Source organism: Hyperolius riggenbachi, chromosome 6 (genome assembly GCF_040937935.1).
Source record: "Hyperolius riggenbachi isolate aHypRig1 chromosome 6, aHypRig1.pri, whole genome shotgun sequence".
In the NCBI taxonomy this organism is placed as follows: domain Eukaryota; kingdom Metazoa; phylum Chordata; class Amphibia; order Anura; family Hyperoliidae; genus Hyperolius; species Hyperolius riggenbachi.
In genome coordinates, this window is record NC_090651.1 from 330,471,660 (window position 1) to 330,490,920 (window position 19,261).

General features: G+C 46.3%; 1 long non-coding RNA gene across 1 annotated transcript; it reads left to right on the top strand.

Moving 5' to 3' along the window:
- The first annotated feature begins 2,510 nt into the window (after positions 1-2,510).
- Positions 2,511-10,106, top strand: LOC137522920 (uncharacterized). The gene is made up of 2 exons (XR_011022484.1): positions 2,511-2,767; positions 7,883-10,106. It is a non-coding gene; the product is annotated as an uncharacterized lncRNA (long non-coding RNA).
- Positions 10,107-19,261: the final 9,155 nt, after the last annotated feature.

The following is a 19,261-nucleotide window of genomic DNA, read 5'->3' on the forward strand; positions in this document are numbered from 1 at the left end:
TGCCCCCCCCCCCCCTTTTTGGTGGTCTGGTCTGTGTGCCTTTGCTGAACTGTGCAGTGCCAACAGGGTTTTCACAATTTTGCGTAAAAAATGCATCTCCCAACCGTACTGAAATCGCATGCAAGACGTTGGAAATGGGCCCTCGACCTGTTTCTTTAACTCACACCTCAGCTTACATACTGGAATGTGTGGAGAAATGATTTAAGTCCCCGTTCACGCTTGGTAACGCAGACCCTCCCGCTGGGCGGACGTTCTGCCGACAGTAGCACGTGTACGTGCTGTCAGAAACAGTCTTAGCAGTCTGCCGACAGCACGTACTCACGTGCTACTGTCGGCAAAACGTTCGCCCAGCGGGAGGGTCTGACGGACCCATCATTTGCTGAAGTATGGCGCGTGTACGCACCTTTAGGTAAGTATTTTTTTGTTTTGTTTTCTTTGTTTTTCTTACAAATTGCTTAAAAGGGGCACGGGACAGCCCCCTGCAGCTGTCCTGTGCCCTCACAGTCTCGCTCAGATCCTCCTGTCCCGTTTTCGGCGCCGGGCCCAACAAACCTGGGAACGCGAGTGATCCTTCACGTTCCTGGCCGCAATAGCAGTATAGAGGGCGCTATTGCGGCCAGGAATGCAAAGAATCATTTGCGTTACCAGGCATGTCGCCGAAAACAGAAGTAGCTGTCGGCGGGGACAGAAGAATCCGAGCGAGACTGTGTGGGTACAGGACAGCTGCAGGGGGCTGGTAGAAGCCCCAGGTGAGTAAAACTTTTTTTTTTTTTTTAGCCTTAAAGAGAGTCTGAAGCGAGAATAAATCTCGCTTCAGACCTCATATATAGCAGGGGCACGTGTGCCCCTGCTAAACTGCCGCTATCCCGCGGCTTTACGAGGGTCCCTGTCCCCCCAAATCCCCTCCGTAATGCGGGGGAGCGCTTCCTGGTTGGGGCAGGGCTAACCGCCGCAGCCCTGCCCCACGCGCGTCTGTCAGCGCGTATCTCCGCCTCTCCCCCGCCCCTCTCAGTCTTCCTTCACTGAGAGGGGCGGGGGAGAGGCGGTTGATAGACTCGAATGGAGGCAGGGCTGCAGCCGTTAGCCCTGCCTCCAGGAGCGACCAAGTCTGCGACCAAGTGTTGCAGTGGGGGGTTTGGGGTGAAGGGACCCCCGTTTAGCGGCGCATATGCGGTGGTTTAGCAGGGGCACACATGCCCCTGCTAACTATGAGCTCTGAAGCGAGATTTATTCTCGCTTCAGAGTCTCTTTAAGTGACCCTTTAATGCTGGGTACACACAATGCGTTTCTTCGGTCGATTTTCGACTCAAATCTCTTATCTTTCCTTATCAATTCCCATTGACTTCTATGAGAAATCGACCAGAAAAACGATCGGAAATATCAGACATGACGGAAATTTATCGAACCATCTATCTAGCACAACATTGTATGGTGTGTACCTAGCATAAGGTCCTGATCAAATCAAATAAAAGATAGCTTTATTGACATGAGCAAGATTCATACAGGCATTATCAAAGCAGGAGGAGGGGGGGGGGGGGGGGGGGGGGGGGGGTTTACACAGTGGTCAGTTGCATTGCAGAATAATTCTGCATGTCAACTTACTGCTCATATAATATGGTCCTGTTCACAGTACTGCGTTGTAACTGATCACATTATTCTAACTTGCTGCATGCAGGTTTTGTATTAGGCTAATTTCACACCAGGACGTTGCGTTAGAGGAGGCGTTAAGGTCGCATAACATCCCCCTAACGGAACGCCTGGTGGTGCTGGATCTGGACGTCAGAGTGAGCCGCGTTGTGCAGCTCACTCTGGCGTCAGTGATGCCGTGATGCGCACTCTTGTGCGCATGCGGCATCACGTGGTCCCGCCGGCCAATCGCCGCACAGAGCGGCCGCTCCAGGAAGTAAACACTGCACGTCACAACGTGCAGTGCATATTAATTAGCCATGTGCCTGGCCGCTCTCCGCTCCTCCACAAGATTACTGAGCATGTGCAAGCAGTCTAACGCGGCTCAGCCGCGTCTAAAGTACTGCATGCAGTACGTTGTCTTGTGATGCAGCGTTACAATGTAACGCAACGTGGGCACTGTGAACAGCCCCATTGATTTTTCATTACTGTGCGGTGGGCTGCGTTACAGGCTGCTCTAACGTGCGCCTGTAACGTCCCACTGTGAAACCAGCCTTAAAGTCTGTCTCCATCGCTGTTCACAGTCATTATAACGCATGCAATATGCAACTGATCACTGTGAACCTAACCTCTGACTCCCTTTATTACTTACACTGTAACATGTAATAACAAAAATCTGACTAGTTTGCTTGTATGAGATGTTTGTAAGTAAGAGACTGTCACTGTACAGGGATATTGCTTCTCACACACAGACTACAATGTTTCTCTGGAAATAAAGTACCATCCCCCTCTTGACTAGAACTTCACACACAACTCCACCCTCTGGCTTCCTGGAACAGTTGCAGACAGATGCATGTGCCATTATAGCCAATGCCTGAGCACAGCAGTGTGTGAGGGACTTCCTGAAACTTTTATCTCTTTGGCCAGGCTAGCAGAATGTGCTGTACAAATAAGATATGTTGCAAGAGAGACTTCAGCACCAACACATCTGCCTCATCAGCGTCTCTGCGCTCTCTTTTCTGTGCCTATGAATTTTAAGGGTTTTTTTTTATTATACAAATTGCGGTAGGTTTCCTTCATCTAATCTTTTTGGTCCTTACACCCCACCTTTGTCCCGCAAGAGATCCCAACTGCTGGCCAGGTAAGAGTCTCATCATTTATGAAGCTGGTTGGTGGGCTGGCTTTTTGAGGGCTCTTTTGCACTACATGCGATTCCAATTTTGGTGCGACTAAAGGGGAACTGAAGAGAGAGGTATATGGAGGCTGCCATGTTTATTTCCTTTTAAGCAATACCAGTTGCCAGGCAGCCCTGCTGATCCTCTGCCTCTAATACTATTAGCCATAGCCCCTGAACAAGCATGCAGCAGATCAGGTGTTTCAGACTTTAAAGTCAGATCTGACAAGACTAACTGCATGCTTGTTTCTGGTGTTATTCAGATACTACTGCAGAGAAATAGACCAGCAGGGCTGCCAGGCAACTGGTATTGATTAAAAGGAAATAAAAATGGCAGCCTCCGTATACCTCTTACTTCAGTTCCCTTTTAAAAAAGAAGGTCTTGCACGCTGCGTTTTTCTTGTGTTGCTAGAATCCAGTGAAAATCGGAAGCACAAATTGGAACGGTATTGCGATTTGAAGTGTAAAAGAAGCCTGAAAAGTGACAGTAAGGGTCTGATTTCCAGATTCCGCAGGTTCAGGTGCGACAATCGCTCTCGCAACTGTGATGGGCCCCTGGGGGATATGGAAGCCCGATCCTCCTCATGTTGCAGGATAAGCTCAGTGTATATTATGCTGCTCCAGCAGCTGCATGCTTTATGCTGCCATCCACTGTCTCCTGATGCATGTCATGTGATCGTGTGCTTAAAGAGGAACTCCAGTGAAAATTATCTAATAAAAAAGTGCTTTATTTTTACAATAATTATGTATAAATGATTTAGGCTGCTTACACACCAAGACGTTACAGGCGCACGTTAGTGCGCCTGTAACGGTCCCCCAACGCACAGCAATGTAACACAAGTGGGCTGTTCACACAGCCCACGTTGCGTTACATGTAATGCTGCACGTTCCCCGCAAAGTGCAGCATGCTACGGCGTTGGAGCGGCTATAGCCGCGTTAGACTGTTTGCACATGCGCAGTGGGGGGCGGAGAGAGCCAGCTACAGTAGCCGCGCACATGGCTACTTAATATTCACTGCACTGGCGGGCGCTGATTGGCCGGCGGGACCACGTGATGCGGAGTGTCTCGCTCCGCATCACGTGGTCCCGCTGGCCAATCAGCGCCACTCTGGGAGACATTATAGGAATCGGGCCGCCTAACGCGGCTCACTCTACCGTCAGCTCTTGCAGCACCATACGTTGTGTTAGGTGCACGTTATGCGACCTTAACGTGGCACCTAACGCAACGTCTTGGTGTGCAAGAAGCCTAAGTCAGTGTTTGCCCATTGTAAAAGCTTTCCTCTCCTTGATTTACATTCTGACATATCACATGGTGAAATTTTTACTGCTGGCAGGTGATGTCACTGGGAGTACCTGTCACGGAAGAGGCATGAGAAAAGAGAACGCAATTGCAATCGGTCTGCTGCACCGATTGCCGTTGACATGCCAGATCCGAATCTGATGGTTGTGGATAGCAGACAGTCAAGCCTGGGGGTCTCTGTTGTCTTCATAGGGGTTAGCAGAGTTCTTTTCATGAGAGCCAAGTATGCTTTCTTATCTTTTTCCATTTACCTCGATGCAGAATCGAGCGGGTGGGTGATTGGACATGTCGGAAATTATCTATCGAGCCATTTAAATGACTCAGAATCAAGCCGTGTATTCCCAGCATCACAGCCTAAAGATTTAAGGGATAGGACAGTAGGTGAAGGAAAGCTGTGTGTGAGATAGCAAAAAGTGGTGGTCAATGGCCAAAGTGCCCTAGGTAGGAGAGTATGCTTGCCTGAAGAGGTGAGTTTCAGGTTGTGCCTAAAAAGGGTAAGTGTGGGCAGGGCCAGATTTGGGCATTTTACCATCCTAGGCCATTGTCACCAACCCTACCTTTCAAACCCCCCCCCCCCCCCCAACCGCCCCATCCTGTGCACCGCCTGTCCTGTGTGCTCCCCCTCTCCCATTTGTTCCCCTGGTCCTGTGCTCTCATCTTGTGCTCCCCATCCTGTGTACCTCCCTGGTCCTATGCTTTCTCCATTCTGTGCTTGGGGAAGGGGGGGGGGGGGCAAGATGTGAGGAGCAAAGGACCAGTGCTCCACTGCTTGCCCGTGGAAGCAGGGCGGCCGCGGACTGGGTTTGTGACTGCTTTACATGTTTGGCAGTTTAACTGCCTTAGTGTGCCAGCCCACTGTTTGCCCCTTACATCCTGGAGCCCTAGGCCATGGCCTTTGTGGCCTTGCCTCAAATTCGGCCACGAGTGTGTGTGAGTAGCGGATGTGTTGGGGAGAGTGTTCCAGAAGAGGGGAAAGGATCGAGAGAAGTCTTGTAAGCGGAAGTGAGGAGAGGTGACCAGAGAATATTATTAGTAGAGTGGAGATAGTATGCAGGATGGTATCTGGAAATAAGTTTATTTAGAAAAGAAGCTAGATTGTGAAGAGCTTTGCAGGCAAGAATGCCTGGGGCACACCATGCAATGTTCCTTCAGAAAGATGTCGAATTCCATAAGGTCCAATCTAATTTCCCATTGTTTTTCTTATTGATTTTCTTTATAAATGATCAGAAAAGCAAAAAAAAAATTATCGGAAATCAGATCAGACTTGTCAGAAATAAACGATTTGACCCAGCTATCTGACGGGAAATTGCATGGTGTGTACCAGGCATTAGAATTGTGTGAGTGGCAGCCAGTGAAGGGACTGACAGAGGGGGAATAGGGCTAGAGAAGCGGGAGGAGAGTAAATAAGTCGTGCAGCAGAGTTCATGATTGATTGTAGTGGGGCCAAACGGTTGGCAGGGAGGCTGCAGAGCCAGGGGCTTAACAATAGGGGCTGCAGCCACTGCACCCGCGAGAGGGCCCGGCCTGCTCAGGGCCATTTTGGGGGGCTGGAGGGGTCGCAGCATGAGGGAAAAGCCATGGCCACACATCGGCAGGGAGGGGGGACGGTCCCCTGCCCCCTCACTTCGGGCTCTCCCCTCTGCGCTCCCCTCCAGCATTAATGAGGCGGCGGGCAGATATACATACTTTCCTGCATTCCACTGTGGATTTTCCTCTTTCTAGCGTCTGTGACTTCCTGTCTATACAGGAAGTCGCATCAGACACTAGAGGTGGAACATCCACGGTGGAATGCAGGAAGGTATGTATATCTGGCCGCCGCCTGCACAGAGACAATCATTGATGCTGGAGGGGAGCACAGAGGGGAGAGCCTGAGGTGAGGGAGGGGGGGGACCGTTCCCCCCCCCCCTTCCTCCCTGCTGATGTATGGCCATGGCTTTCCCCTCCATGCTGCGACCACTCCAGCCCCCCAAAACAGCCCTGAGCGGGCTGGGGGGCCCGCTCACAATTTCTGCAGGGGGGGGCCAGTGGGTCCTAGTTACGCTCCTGTGAAGAGCAGAGAGTTGCAATAGTCTAGTCATGAAATAATCAGAGCATGCACCAGAAGTTAGGTAGTGTCCTGTGTGGGAGATGCTTTTTAGGTGGTTAACACCAGGACAGATAAAAATGGCGCACAGAACTGGGATAATAGAAATGGCGCTGCATTGACTTCAATTATAAGTGTTAAATGGCGCAGGCAGTGTGCCTTACACTTATAACGCTAAATAGCGTTATAAGTCTTAAAAAATGCAGGGGGCTAGTGTTAGGCAGCGGGGGTCGGGGGAGAGAGGCAGCGGAACATTGGAGGGAGGATGTGTGCATATGCATAAACATCCATTACCTTGTCCTAGCCGGCGATCGATCCTTCACTCCGCTTCTTCAGTTAGTTTGCTGTACTCCTGCATCCAGCCAATCACCATGTGGCTTCTGTACCCGCATGGTGATTGGCTGGCTGCAGGATTCCTGCAAACTAACTAGAAAGTGAAGGAGCGATTGCCGGTCGGGACATGGTAATGTATGCATATGCACACATCCTCCCTCCACCCCCAATGCCTCTTCCCCCCCGACCCCCGCTGCCTAATACTAGCCCTGCTGCATTTTTTAATGGGGCACCGTTCCGCTGATAAATGTGATAAAATGCTATTTACCGTTTAATGTATTAACCACTCAAGGAACACAGTGCTAAACCCCCCTAAGGCCCAGGCTAATTTTTACTAAAATGGCCACTGCAGCTTAAAGGCCAAACTGCAGGGCCGAACAACACAGCACAGGAGTGATTCCCCTCTTTTCCCCCCACCAACAGAGCTCTCTGTTGGTGGGGTCTGATCACCCCCCAGTTGTTTGTTTTATTTTTTTAAATATTTGTGTGTGTTTTTGTATCTTTTTTTTTTTTTAATGTTTTTTTCTTTTTTGCAAACCCCTCCCTCCCCCCAGCCAGCCAATCACGCGATCGGCTGTCATAGGCTTCTGCCTATGAGAGCTGATCGCTCTCTTGTCGCAGTGCTGCACTATGTAAATAGACGGCGACCGCGCCGTCTAACAGTCTCCCGAGCGGCAATAGCATGCAGCCTGCGTACAATCTCCTTCAGTAGCTGGCTCCATGACCTGACGCCAATTGGCGTTAGGCGGTTCTGGGGCTGCCGCCACGTCCACACCCATTGGTGTGGAGAGGTCTTTAGGTGGTTAAACAATGGATTTACATTAAAACGGTAAATAGCAATTTATGATACATTTATCTGTGGAACGGCGCACCATTTTTCACCCTGTGCCATTTTCCAACTGTACCCGGTTAGCACTCCCCAGTTTGAATCCCAGCCAGGGCACTATCTGCAAGGAGTTTGTATGTCCTCCCATATCTGCATAGGTTTCCTCCGGGCACTCGAGCTTCCTCCCACATCACAAAAAAACATCCAAATAAGTTGATTGGCTCTCCCCTAAATTGGCCCTAGAATACAATACATACACTACACAATACATACATAGACATAGGACTATGGCAGGAATTAGATTATGCTGAGGACAGTTAAGTGACAAGACAATATATGGTACTCTGTACAGCTCTATGGAAGATGTCAGCTCTATAAATTTACTAAATCGTAAAATGATTTGTAGGTATCCCCCTATCTATGGAGAATGTTTGTACCTCAAGCCATATTTTTTGTTATTAGATAATCTTTGTCAAATATTTTTGAGTACATGGAGATTTATGGGCTCATTCTGATTTCTTGTATTTTCTTTTGTTCACAGACAATCAAAAACGTTACCTCTGCAGTGGGTCTCAGAAGAAAGCCTTCGGTTGTCTCTCAACTGCCCTTCCCTTTAGGATTGCTACCAGAAGTAAGCTCCAGAAGGCATCTTCGGGTTTCACTGTGCTTCTACCTCACATGAGAGACGGATCGGTGGTATAGATCCCTGCAGCCTCCAGAATATCTTTGCTGCTGGAAGAGGCATAAAGACCAAGATGGAGTCTAACAAACCTCAAAACACAAACGTATCAAACAGAGACCTTAAGCAAATGAAATTGTTGGGTACACTGGAAAGGAGGGAAGAGAGCTGTGAAAACAAATCACCAATTTCGGTAATGTTCCATAAATATGGAATTCAGTCCTGTCAATACATGGCTAAATGGTGTAAGTTTACTAAACTGAGTACTCAAAATCAAAAATTATGGTGGCCCAAAGAGGGCTCCTTTGACTCCCAAGTCTTGAACCATTTAGCAAGATTGGTTTTGGAATATGGCGAAATACGAGAGAGATTAATTTTAATGCTGTGGAGGCAGGAAGGAAAATGTGCGCCGGATGAAAGTAAACTTGAGACCAATACTGCGCTGTCACCCCCTCCTGGGATTGGGGGGCTCTTCACACCACAATTTAGAGATTCTACTCTTGCACAATTATTAGAGATAATGAAACAGCTTCCAAAAGGCAAGGAGGAAAAAGTTCCAAATGTACCTACACCTTCCACCAGTGGAGATGAGCAGACCTCACAGTCGTCCTCCTCCTGTCATCAATGCCATCATCTTGGTCTCCATGAAGGCGGTGTTCAAAAGAAGCGCAAACTAGAGCCCAAACCAGCACCCAAACCTTCCTATCAGGCCTCGTGGAATAAGAAAAAAGTTTGTTACAACTGTAACAAAATTGGGCACCTCGCTAGAGACTGTTGGTACCTCAATAAGTAGAGAGACTCCCTGTCGCTAACCTTTACACTATAAGTGGTTAATATTAAAATTGATGATTAGCAATTTCAGAGGATTATAGAGGGTGACATCCAGGCCCGAATTTACATTCCAGGAGCTTTTAGGAACAGATGTCCTAGCACCCTACACTTCGCCCTCCATGAACCTACTAACACCTACCAAACAGCCCATCAAGTGTGCTGGCTGTCACTTCTCCCTTGCGTCCCTTGCCCATCATAGGTAGCTACAGATGCCTCATAGCATTAGTTAGCCAGAGATATCCTCAGTATTAAGTAGCTAGTGATGCACCTGACTGAAGGGAGATCTCATCTGTGGAATGCTGAGACCTATGTGAGTAACCTCTCCTTTATGCTCAGCTCGGGACTCTGCATAGGGAAGGAGGGAGAGAGGCACTCGGGGAGGGAAGTGAGCTGCTTTTCCATCATCAGGCGTCTGTAGGCACAAGCCTACAGTGCCTTATGGTAAATCCAGCCCTGGTGACTTCTTTAGTCTTTTTAAACAGATCCCCTTTAAGATCTCTGCAGAGGCCCGCTTTTTGTTTTTTCTTTACAATTTTTCTCTTTTGCTTTAAATAGTCCTGCGCCTGGAGCACATATGTGGGGTGAGACATCCGTCAGACCACATGATGCAGATACATGCAGATTCATTTTGCCCTAGTGGCCGAAAGTATTTGAAGGGCAGTATACCAGTCAAGCAAACAGCATTTTGAAAAGATGTCAGCCCATTTCCATTTTACTAGAGCTTTCCTTGAAGCTGGTCTTACACATTTTTTGTGGTACGATGTGATGCTATTACCGCATTACACCACAACGCCAAAAACCTCAGTCATATGACCCTGCAGCAGAGTGCGCTAATGGGGTCATATGCATAGCATCGCACCCCCGCTCAGTGATGTACTCCCTGCTGGGCAGGAAGTAAGTCGCTGGGATACCTATCGGTGCGCACATGCTCTGTGTTCCAACGTTTACACTATGTGCATTGCCCATAGACCTACATTACCCCAAACACCATGCGTTAAGTGCAGTGCTTGCAGTTACACGCTGCAGCCCTTGCCTCAGATCTGATACTTCCAGAGCAACGCACTGCAATAGGTGTGAACGTCTCCATTGACTTACATTGCTTTTGCGCCCCCTTGCGGTAAAATGGGGTAACACAATGCAGGTTTTGGCTCCTACTGTAAAAGGGGCTTAAAAGAAAACCTGTATAAAATGCTGTATTATAAATGTTTATACATTTCATGAATAAGTACGAGTAATAAAGACTTAACTTTTTTTATTTTTTGTGGTCTGTAGATTTTCTAATTTATGTGTCATGTTCATGGAGACAGGAAGTCTGTCCCCTGCGTGTGCCTTCCTCCATGTAGGTGAGAATGTTGGTTCCCCTGAATAGTAGGTCCTGCTTCCAGGTGTCACATTTACAGTGGTGATTTGCAAATGACACAAAGAAATACTGTATGGCGAATTGTGTTAATAATGGGTACTATTTGCTTAAATATGCAATCATTTGATTTTTTTTTCATGCTCTTCAACATCTCTGATCCTAAACAATAAAGAGAATCTGTGGGTTTGACTTTCATCGAGGCAAACGTTAGACCACCAAGATTTTCAGATGTCAATAAGGGCCCTTTCACACTGAGAGGGCCCTTCTGAGAGCAGGATAGAGATAAAAAGGGTCAATAATTCATAGATTTGAGCTATTTCATAATTAAATGAAGGTGTCATTGAGCAGATACAATGAAACAGTAAACACTTAAAAATTAGTGAAAGATTTAAATACAAAGTAAAACTGTGGGATATCTTAACAAAAAGTCATTTTTAGGAGACTGAGGATAAATACAATTTTTTTTTTCTTATCAGTTTATTTTCACCTTGTTTGTCCTTTGAGGGGCAGGAACAAATGTGGCCATCATAATACCGCTTGTGGGATGAGACTACCCTAACGGGGGGAGGGGGGGTGCAAGCAGAATTTTGCTATGGGGCTTAGTGTCTTCTAGCTATGCACCTGCTCAGGCCCATAAAAAATAATTCAGAGTTGATGCAGAATTTTTATGCAAATTCAAGCGGCTTAAAAATGAATTAACTGAATGAAGCCAGTGTGGTTAAATGGTTTTGTTTTATCATTGCATATGTCTGTATTAACTAATAGTTAATTGCCTCTCATTGACCATTCCTGCTAGTAATTCAACTTCTAGCTGAAAAAAATAATAATATATATATATATATATATATATCTATATTTATAAAATCGGATGTATGTGTGTGTGTGTGTGTGTATGTGTGTATGTGCCGCGATCACGCAAAAACGGCTTGACCGATTTGAACGAAACTTGGTATACAGATCCCTTACTACCTGGGATAATATGTTCTGGGGGTCTTGCGCCCCCCCTGCACACGTGGGCGGAGCTACAAACAGCAAATCAGATTTCACCCATTCAAGTCAATGGGAAAAATGTAAAAGGCTGCCATTCTCACAGTAATCAAGCCAGAGTCCCCACACATGGCACAGTTGGTCACTTGGTGACCGGGGTTACAAATCCAGGAAAAGTGGGCGGAGCATAGAACATCCAATCAAATTTCAGCCGTTCATTTTAAATGAGAAAATGTAAACTGCAGCCATTCTGACACTGTTAATCGCAGGGTTCTCAAACTTGGCACACTTGGTCACTGGACATATGCGATTAAGATTCAAGAAAATGGGTGGAGCCTACAACAGCCAATCAAAATTCACCTATTGATTTTCAAGGGGAATATTTAAACTGCTGCTATTCTTACACTTTTAATGGCAGAGGCTTCAAACTTGCTACAGTTGGTCATTGGGTGACTGGGGTCCAAATTCACTAAAGGGGCGGGGCCACAAACAGCCAATCAGACTTTCTTGGTGCATAAACTGCCTCCATTCACACATTTTTGATGCCAGGAACCTAAAAGCTCACAAACTTGGTCATTGAGTGACTGTGTGTCAAGGTTACAAAAAGTGGGTGGAGCCAAAACAACTTTTACTGGGAAAATATAAACTGCAGCCATTCTTACACCGTTAATGGCAGGGATCTCAAACTTTGCACAGTTGGTCACTGGGTGACTGAGATTAAGATTCTGGAAGGTAGGTGGAGCCTACAACAGCCAATAAAAATTCACCTTTTGATTTTCAAAGAGAATGTTTAAGCTGCTACCATTCTCTTATACTGTTAAAAGCAGATGCCTCAAACCTGGTACAGTTGGTCACTGGGTGACTGGGGTCCAAATTCAGAAATGGGGCAGAGCCACAAACAGCCAGATTTGTTTATTTCTCAATGGCAATATACAAATATTGATACCAAGGACCCCAAAGCTGATAAACTTGATAATTGAGTGACTGTATGTCAAGGTTAGAAAAAGTGGGCAGTGCCAACAGCTAAATTCTTAACATGGCAGGGTTCCCAAACTTTACACAATTGGCCACTGGGTGGCTGGGATGAATATTCAGAAATGTGGGTGGAGCCTACAACAGCCAATCAAAATGTACCTATTGATTTTCAACGGGAATATTCACATTGCTACCATTCTTACACTGTTAGTGGCAGAGGCCTCAAACCTGATACAGTCAGTCATTGGGTAACTGGGGTCCAAATTCATTAAAGGGGTGGAGCCGCAAACAGCCAATCAGATTTGTTAGATTGATTTCAGCCATTCTGTTATTGGCAGGGTTCTCAAACGTGACACAGTTGGCCACTGGGTGACTGGGACTAATATTCAGAAAAGTGGGTGGAGCCTACAGCAGCCAATCAAAATTCACGTTTTGATTTTCAAGGGGAATATTTACATTGCTGCCATTCATGCACTCTTAATGGCAGAGGCCTAAAATCTGCTACAGTCAGTCACTGGGAGACTGGGGTTTAAATTCTGAAGGGAGCAGACCAAAAACAGCCAATCAGATTTGTTTAATTTCAATGGTAAAATGCAACTTATTGATGCCAAGGACCCCAAAGCTCATAAAGGTGGTCATTAAGTGACTGTATGGCAAAATTAGAAATAGTGGGCGGAGCCAAAAACAACTAACTTTTTACATGGGAAAATGTAAACTGCAGCTTTTCTTACACTGTTAATGGCAGGGTTCTCAAACTTCACATAGTTGGTCACTGGGTGACTAGGAATAATGTTTGGAAAAGTAGGTGGAGCCTACAACAGCCAATCAAAATTCACCTATTGATTTTCAAGGGGAATATTGAAACTGCAGCCATTCTCACACTGTTAATAGCAGAGGCCTCAAACCTGCTACAGTCGGTCGTTAAGTGTCTGGGGTTCAAATTCAGTAAAGGGGCGGAGTCAAAAACAGCCAGAACTGAATAAACTGCTTCCATTAGCACAATTTTGATGCCAGGAACCCAAAAGCTCACAAACTTGGTCATTGAGTAGTGACGGTGTGTCCAGGTTATAAAAAAGGGTGGAGTTAAAAACTGTGAATCTTTCTGGGAAATTGTAAACTGCAGCCCTTCTTCACTGTTAATGGCAGGGTTCTCAAACTTTGCATAGCTGGTTACTGGGTGACTGGGATTAATATTCAGAAAAGTGGGTGGAACCTAAAAATGCCAATCAAAAATCACATGTCACTTTTCAAGGAGAATATTAAAATTGCTGCCATTCTTGCACTGTTATGGCACAAGCCTCAAACCTGGTACAGTTGGTCATTGGGTCACTGGGGTTCAAATTCAGAAAAGGGACAGAGCCACAAACAGTAAATCAGATTTGTTTCATTTCATGGGAAAATACAAATTATTGATGCCAAGGACCCCAAAGCTCACAAATCTGGTCACTTAGTAGTGACTTTGTGTCCAGGTTACAAAAAGTGGGCGGAGCCAAAACCAAATTTCACTGGGAAAGTGTAAACTGCAGCCCTTCTTACACTGTTTATGGCAGGGTTCCCAAACTTTGCCCAGATGGTCACTGAGTGACTGAGATTAATATTCTGGGAAGTGGGTGGAGCCTATAATATCCAATCAAAATTCACCTGTTGATTTTCAAGTGGAATATTTAAATTGCTGCCATTTTTACACTGTTAATAGCAGATGCCTCAAACCTGCTACAGTTGGCCATTGGGTCACTGGGGTTCAAATGCTGGAGAGGGGCAGAGCCAAAAAACAGCCTATCTGATTTGTTTAATTTCTATGGGAATATACAAATTATTGATGCCAAGGACCCCAAAGCTCACAAACTTGATCATTGAGTGTTTGTGCGTTAGAGTTAGAAAGTGGGCGGAGCAAACACAAGTCAAATACATACCCGGGCAACGCCGGGTCATCAGTGGGTGGAGACAAATACAAATTTCACTGGGAAAATGTAAACAGCAGCCATTCTTACACTGTTAATGGCAGGGTTTTTAAACTTTGCACAGTTGGTCACTGGGTGACTGGGATTAATATTCAGAAAAGTGGGTGGAGTCTACAAAAGTGAATCACACTTCACCTATTGCTTTTCAAGGGGAATATTTAATTGCTACCATTCTTGCACTGTTAATGGCACAGGCCTCAAACTTGGTACAGTTGGTTATTGGGTGACTGGGGTTCCAATTCAGAAAAGGGTGTGGAGCCACAAACAGCCAATCAGATTTTTTCATTGCAATGCAAATTATTGATACCAAAGATCGCAAAGCTCACAAACTTGGTTATTGAGTAATTGTGTGTTAGGGTTAGAAAAAGTATCCAGAGCCAACACCAGCCAAATACATACCCGGACAACGCCGGGCAATCAGCTAGTATATATATATATATATATATATATATATATATATATATATATATATATACTGTATTTTTCGGACCATAAGACTTTTTTTTTACCCCCCAAAAGAGGGGAAAAATGTTGATGCGTCTAATGGTCCGAATGTGGCCTCACAGCCTCCCCAAAAATTAATCCCTGGCAGTCTAGTGGTCCCCTCCTCCATCCCCGTGCACAGCGGCTCCAGCCTGATGTGTCACTCACCCTGCTCCATCGTGGGTGCAGTGACAGCGGCAATGTCCAGGGTTCCTCTGATACCTCCCTCCTGTGTGCGGCGGCTGCAGCCCGTTATCATCACTCAGTCTGGCGTGTCCTGGGAGCCGGCTCTTCTCTCCATACTTCGGCAGGCATTGTACTACACTGTAGCAAAGAGGCCTTGCTGGATGAGGTCATCACGTGGGGGGCCCTTAAAGCTACAGTGTAGTACAATGCCTGCCAAAGTATGGAGAGAATGGCCGGCTCCCGGGACACGCCAGACTGTGTGATAACGGGCTGCAGCCGCCGCGCACAGGAGGGAGCAGAGGAACCCTGGACATTGCCGCTGTCACTGCACCCGCAAAGGAGCAGGGTGAGTGACACAAATCTATAGCTGATGCGAACGGGAGGGATCGGAGGATCATCAGGGACATTGCTGCGGTCACTGCACTCACAATGGAGCAGGGTAAGTGACAAAAAGCTACACCCGACGCGCACAGGAGGGATCGGAGGATCATCAGGGACATTGCTGCGGTCACTGCACTCACAATGGAGCAGGGTAAGTGACAAAAAGCTACTCCCGACGCGCACAGGAGGGATCGGAGGATCATCGGGGACATTGCTGAGGTCACTGCACTCACAATGGAGCAGGGTAAGTGACAAAAAGCTACTCCCGACGCGCACAGGAGGGATTGGAGAATCATCAGGGACATTGCTGCGGTCACTGCACTCACAATGGAGCAGGGTAAGTGACAAAAAGCTACACCCGACGCGCACAGGAGGGATTAGAAGATCATCGGGGACATTGCTGCAGTCACTGCACTTGCAATGGATCAGGGTGACAATCAGCTGGAGCTGCTGCGCAGTGGAGGGAGAGAGGGATACAAGTATTGAGCATCCCCTGGAGACACTGAAGCTGTCACCGCTCCTGCAATGAAGCATGCTGGGTGACCTTAACATGCTGCCGCCACTGGGCATCTGTGGGAGGGGGGTATGGGGCATCACCTGGGGTCATTGTAGCTGTCCCCACTCCCAGGATGGAGCATGCTGGGTGACTAATTTTCTTCAGTTTAGCTTCCACTGTTAGTTCCCTGCTGTAGTGTAGTGTAACATAGCTGGGGGGAAGGAGGAGCAGCAGGGATTAGTGTTGTGTAGTGTAGGGAAGTGTAACCTAGCTTGGGGAAGGGGTGCAGCAGAGTGTAGTGTAGTATGTAGTAAAGTGTACTGTAGTTGGGGGGGTGGCCAGCAGGGGTTAGTGTAGTGCAGTTGGGGGAAAAGGACTACAAGGTGCCCCGACCTATATTCGCATCAGGTTTAGTGTATGTATATATATATATATATATATATATAGAGAGAGAGAGAGAGAGAGAGAGAGAGAGAGAGAGAGAGAGAGAGAGAGAGAGAGTCCATTGAAAAAAAAGGGAAGCCCCTGGATCCTATAGAGGCTTCGCCCAGTGTCCTCTGGTCCTCCGCTGCTGTTGATCACTTACCCCCCGCTCCGACATTTCCAACAATGACATTTCAAAAAGATCAGAGACGCGCTCCTCTTCAGGCACGAGAATAGCCTGCGCCTCTGTAGTAAAATGGAGCCGCTCATGTATGAGCTACACAGGCTGTGATCGTGCCAAAAGAGAAGTGAGACTCCAATGCTAAGGTTAGTCCTGAGCGACAGGAGAGGATTTTTTGATCCAAGCTTCAGACCGGGTTCCTTTTAAAATAAATTAACCACCCTGGCGTTCTGATAAGATCGCCAGGGAGGCTGCGGGAGGGTTTTTTTTAAATTAAAAAAAAACTATTTCATGCAGCCAACTGAAAGTTGGCTGCATGAAAGCCCACTAGAGGGCGCTCCGGAGGCGTTCTTCCGATCGCCTCCGGCGCCCAGAATAAACAAGGAAGGCCGCAATGAGCGGCCTTCCTTGTTTTGCTTACACCGTCGCCATAGCGACGAGCGGAGTGACGTCATGGACGTCAGCCGACGTCCTGACGTCAGACGCCTCCGATCCAGCCCTTAGCGCTGGCCGGAACTTTTTGTTCCGGCTGCGCAGGGCTCAGGCGGCTGGGGGGACCCTCTTTCGCCGCTGCTCGCGGCGAATCGCCGCAGAGCGGCGGCGATCGGGCAGCACACGCGGCTGGCAAAGTGCCGGCTGCGTGTGCTGCACTTTATTTGGCGCAAATCGGCCCAGCAGGGCCTGAGCGGCAGGCTCCGGCGGTACTGGACGAGCTGAGCTCGTCCATACCGCCCAGCTGGTTAAAAAAAACTGTAAATCTGAACAGATGTTGTAGCCATCTGCTGCTGTAATGAGGAACTATGTTTCTTTCTGCAAAACTTCAGTTTCACACACAGAATTATCAAGCGGAAAAAAAGATACTTCTGCTGAAAAAAATATAAATTCCTGCAGGAGACAGACAGGAAGTGCCACATTCAAGGTACGTAGAGGAGATCGATCTGGTGTATTATCGATGGTTCCCAGGTAGGTATGTAGCAAAGAAGATACAGTGGGATGCAAAAGTTTGGGCAATCTTGTTAATCGTCATGATTTTCCTGTATAAATCGTTGGTTGTTATGATAAAAATGTCAGTTAAATATATCATATAGGAGACACACACAGTGATATTTGAGAAGTGAAATGAAGTTTATTGGATTTATAGAAAGTGTGCAAAATATGTTTAAACAAAATTAGGCAGGTGCATAAATACATTTGTCATTTTATTGATTCCAAAACCTTTAGAACTAATTTATTTGAAATCAAATTGGCTTGGTAATCTCAGTGATCCCTGACCTAGAAAGACAGGTGAATCCAAAGCTGTCTCAGAGATTTCAGCTGTCTGTTTCCACAGTTCTGAACATATTGAGGAAATGGAAGACCACAGGCTCAGTCCAAGTTTTGGTTTGAAGTGGCAGACCAAGAAAAATCTCGGATAGATAAAAGCAACGAATGGTGACAACAGTCAGTCAACCCACAGACAAACACCAAAGACCTACAACATCATCTTGCTGCAGTTGGAATCACTCTGCATCATTCAACCATTCGGCACACTTTACACAAGGAGATGCTGTATGCGAGAGTGATGCGGAGGAAACCTTTTCTCCGCCCACAGCACAAATAGAGCCGCGTGAGGTATGCTAAAGCATATTTGGACCATACAGCTTCATTTTGGAATAGGGTGCTGTGGACTGATGAAACTAAAATTCAGTTATATGGGTGTTTTGCATTGAGGAAAAATAACACAGCATTCCAAGAAAGACAATGCTACCTACAGTAAAATATGGTGGTGGTTCCATCATGCTGTGGGGCTGTGTGGCCAGTTCAAGGACTGGGAATCTTGTCAAAGTTGAGGGACGCATGGATTCCACTCAGTATCAGCAGATTCTGGAGACCAATGTCCAGGAATCAGTGATAAAGCTGAAGCTGTGCAGGGGCTGAATCTTTCAACAAGACAATGCTCAAACCCACTAAGACATTCATGCAGAGGAACAAGTACAACATTCTGGAATGGCCATTTCAGTCCCCAGGCCCAGACCTGAATATAATTGAAAATCTGTGGTGTGAGTTAAAGCGGACCCAAACCAAACATTTTTTTAATTAAAAAAATTTAGTTGCACCACTCTGACACATACAAAGATAAATAAACACTCCTTCAAACCTATGATCATTTCAGTGCATGCTTTTCACCCTTCTCATTTCATAGCTAGGGTTATACTGGGGGCAGCCATTAGCAATTCCTCCATTGCCGGACACCATCTACTCCACCAGTTTGCCGGAAAAATCCCGGCAATTTGAAAGGAAGGGAGGGGTTCCTCCAATAAATGTAAAATATTTTATATTTGTCATCATGCAGCTGAAAAAAGGCTGCTATTTATTATTATAATTTAGAAAATAGATTTCATTCCTGAAATCTTGTATTTTTAATTTGAGTCCAATTTAAAGAGAGCTGTCCATGCTCAGAAGCCATCAAACCTGAATAAACTAGAGATGTTTTGTAAAGTAGAATGGTCCAAAATACCTTCTACCAGAATCCAGACTCACATTGGAACCTACAGGAAGAGTTTAGAGGCTGTAATTTCTGCAAAAGGAGGATCTACTACATATTGATTTCATTTATTTTTTGTGGTGCCCAAAAAAGTCCTGAAAGAGGGACAAATGAAGAGGACAGAGGGACAGGGCTTCCAAAAAGGGACTGTCCCTCCAAAAGAGGGACAGTTGTGACCTATGTATTAACTAGTAGCAAATCTATAGTTTGTAATAAATTGGTCTTACCTTAAAAGAGTAGTGCTTCAAATTAGAGTAAAAGAAAAATCTTTTATTGGGCAGCTTAAAATGACTATTAATTAATTGTAACTTGTGCCCAATAAAAGGTTTTTCTACTACTCTTTTAAGGTACAACCTATTAATTACGAACTATAGAGTTGTTACTATTTAATATCTATATTGGCACATATCTCATTTTTTTGGAACATCCCGGGCGCCTCCTAAGTTTCTCATT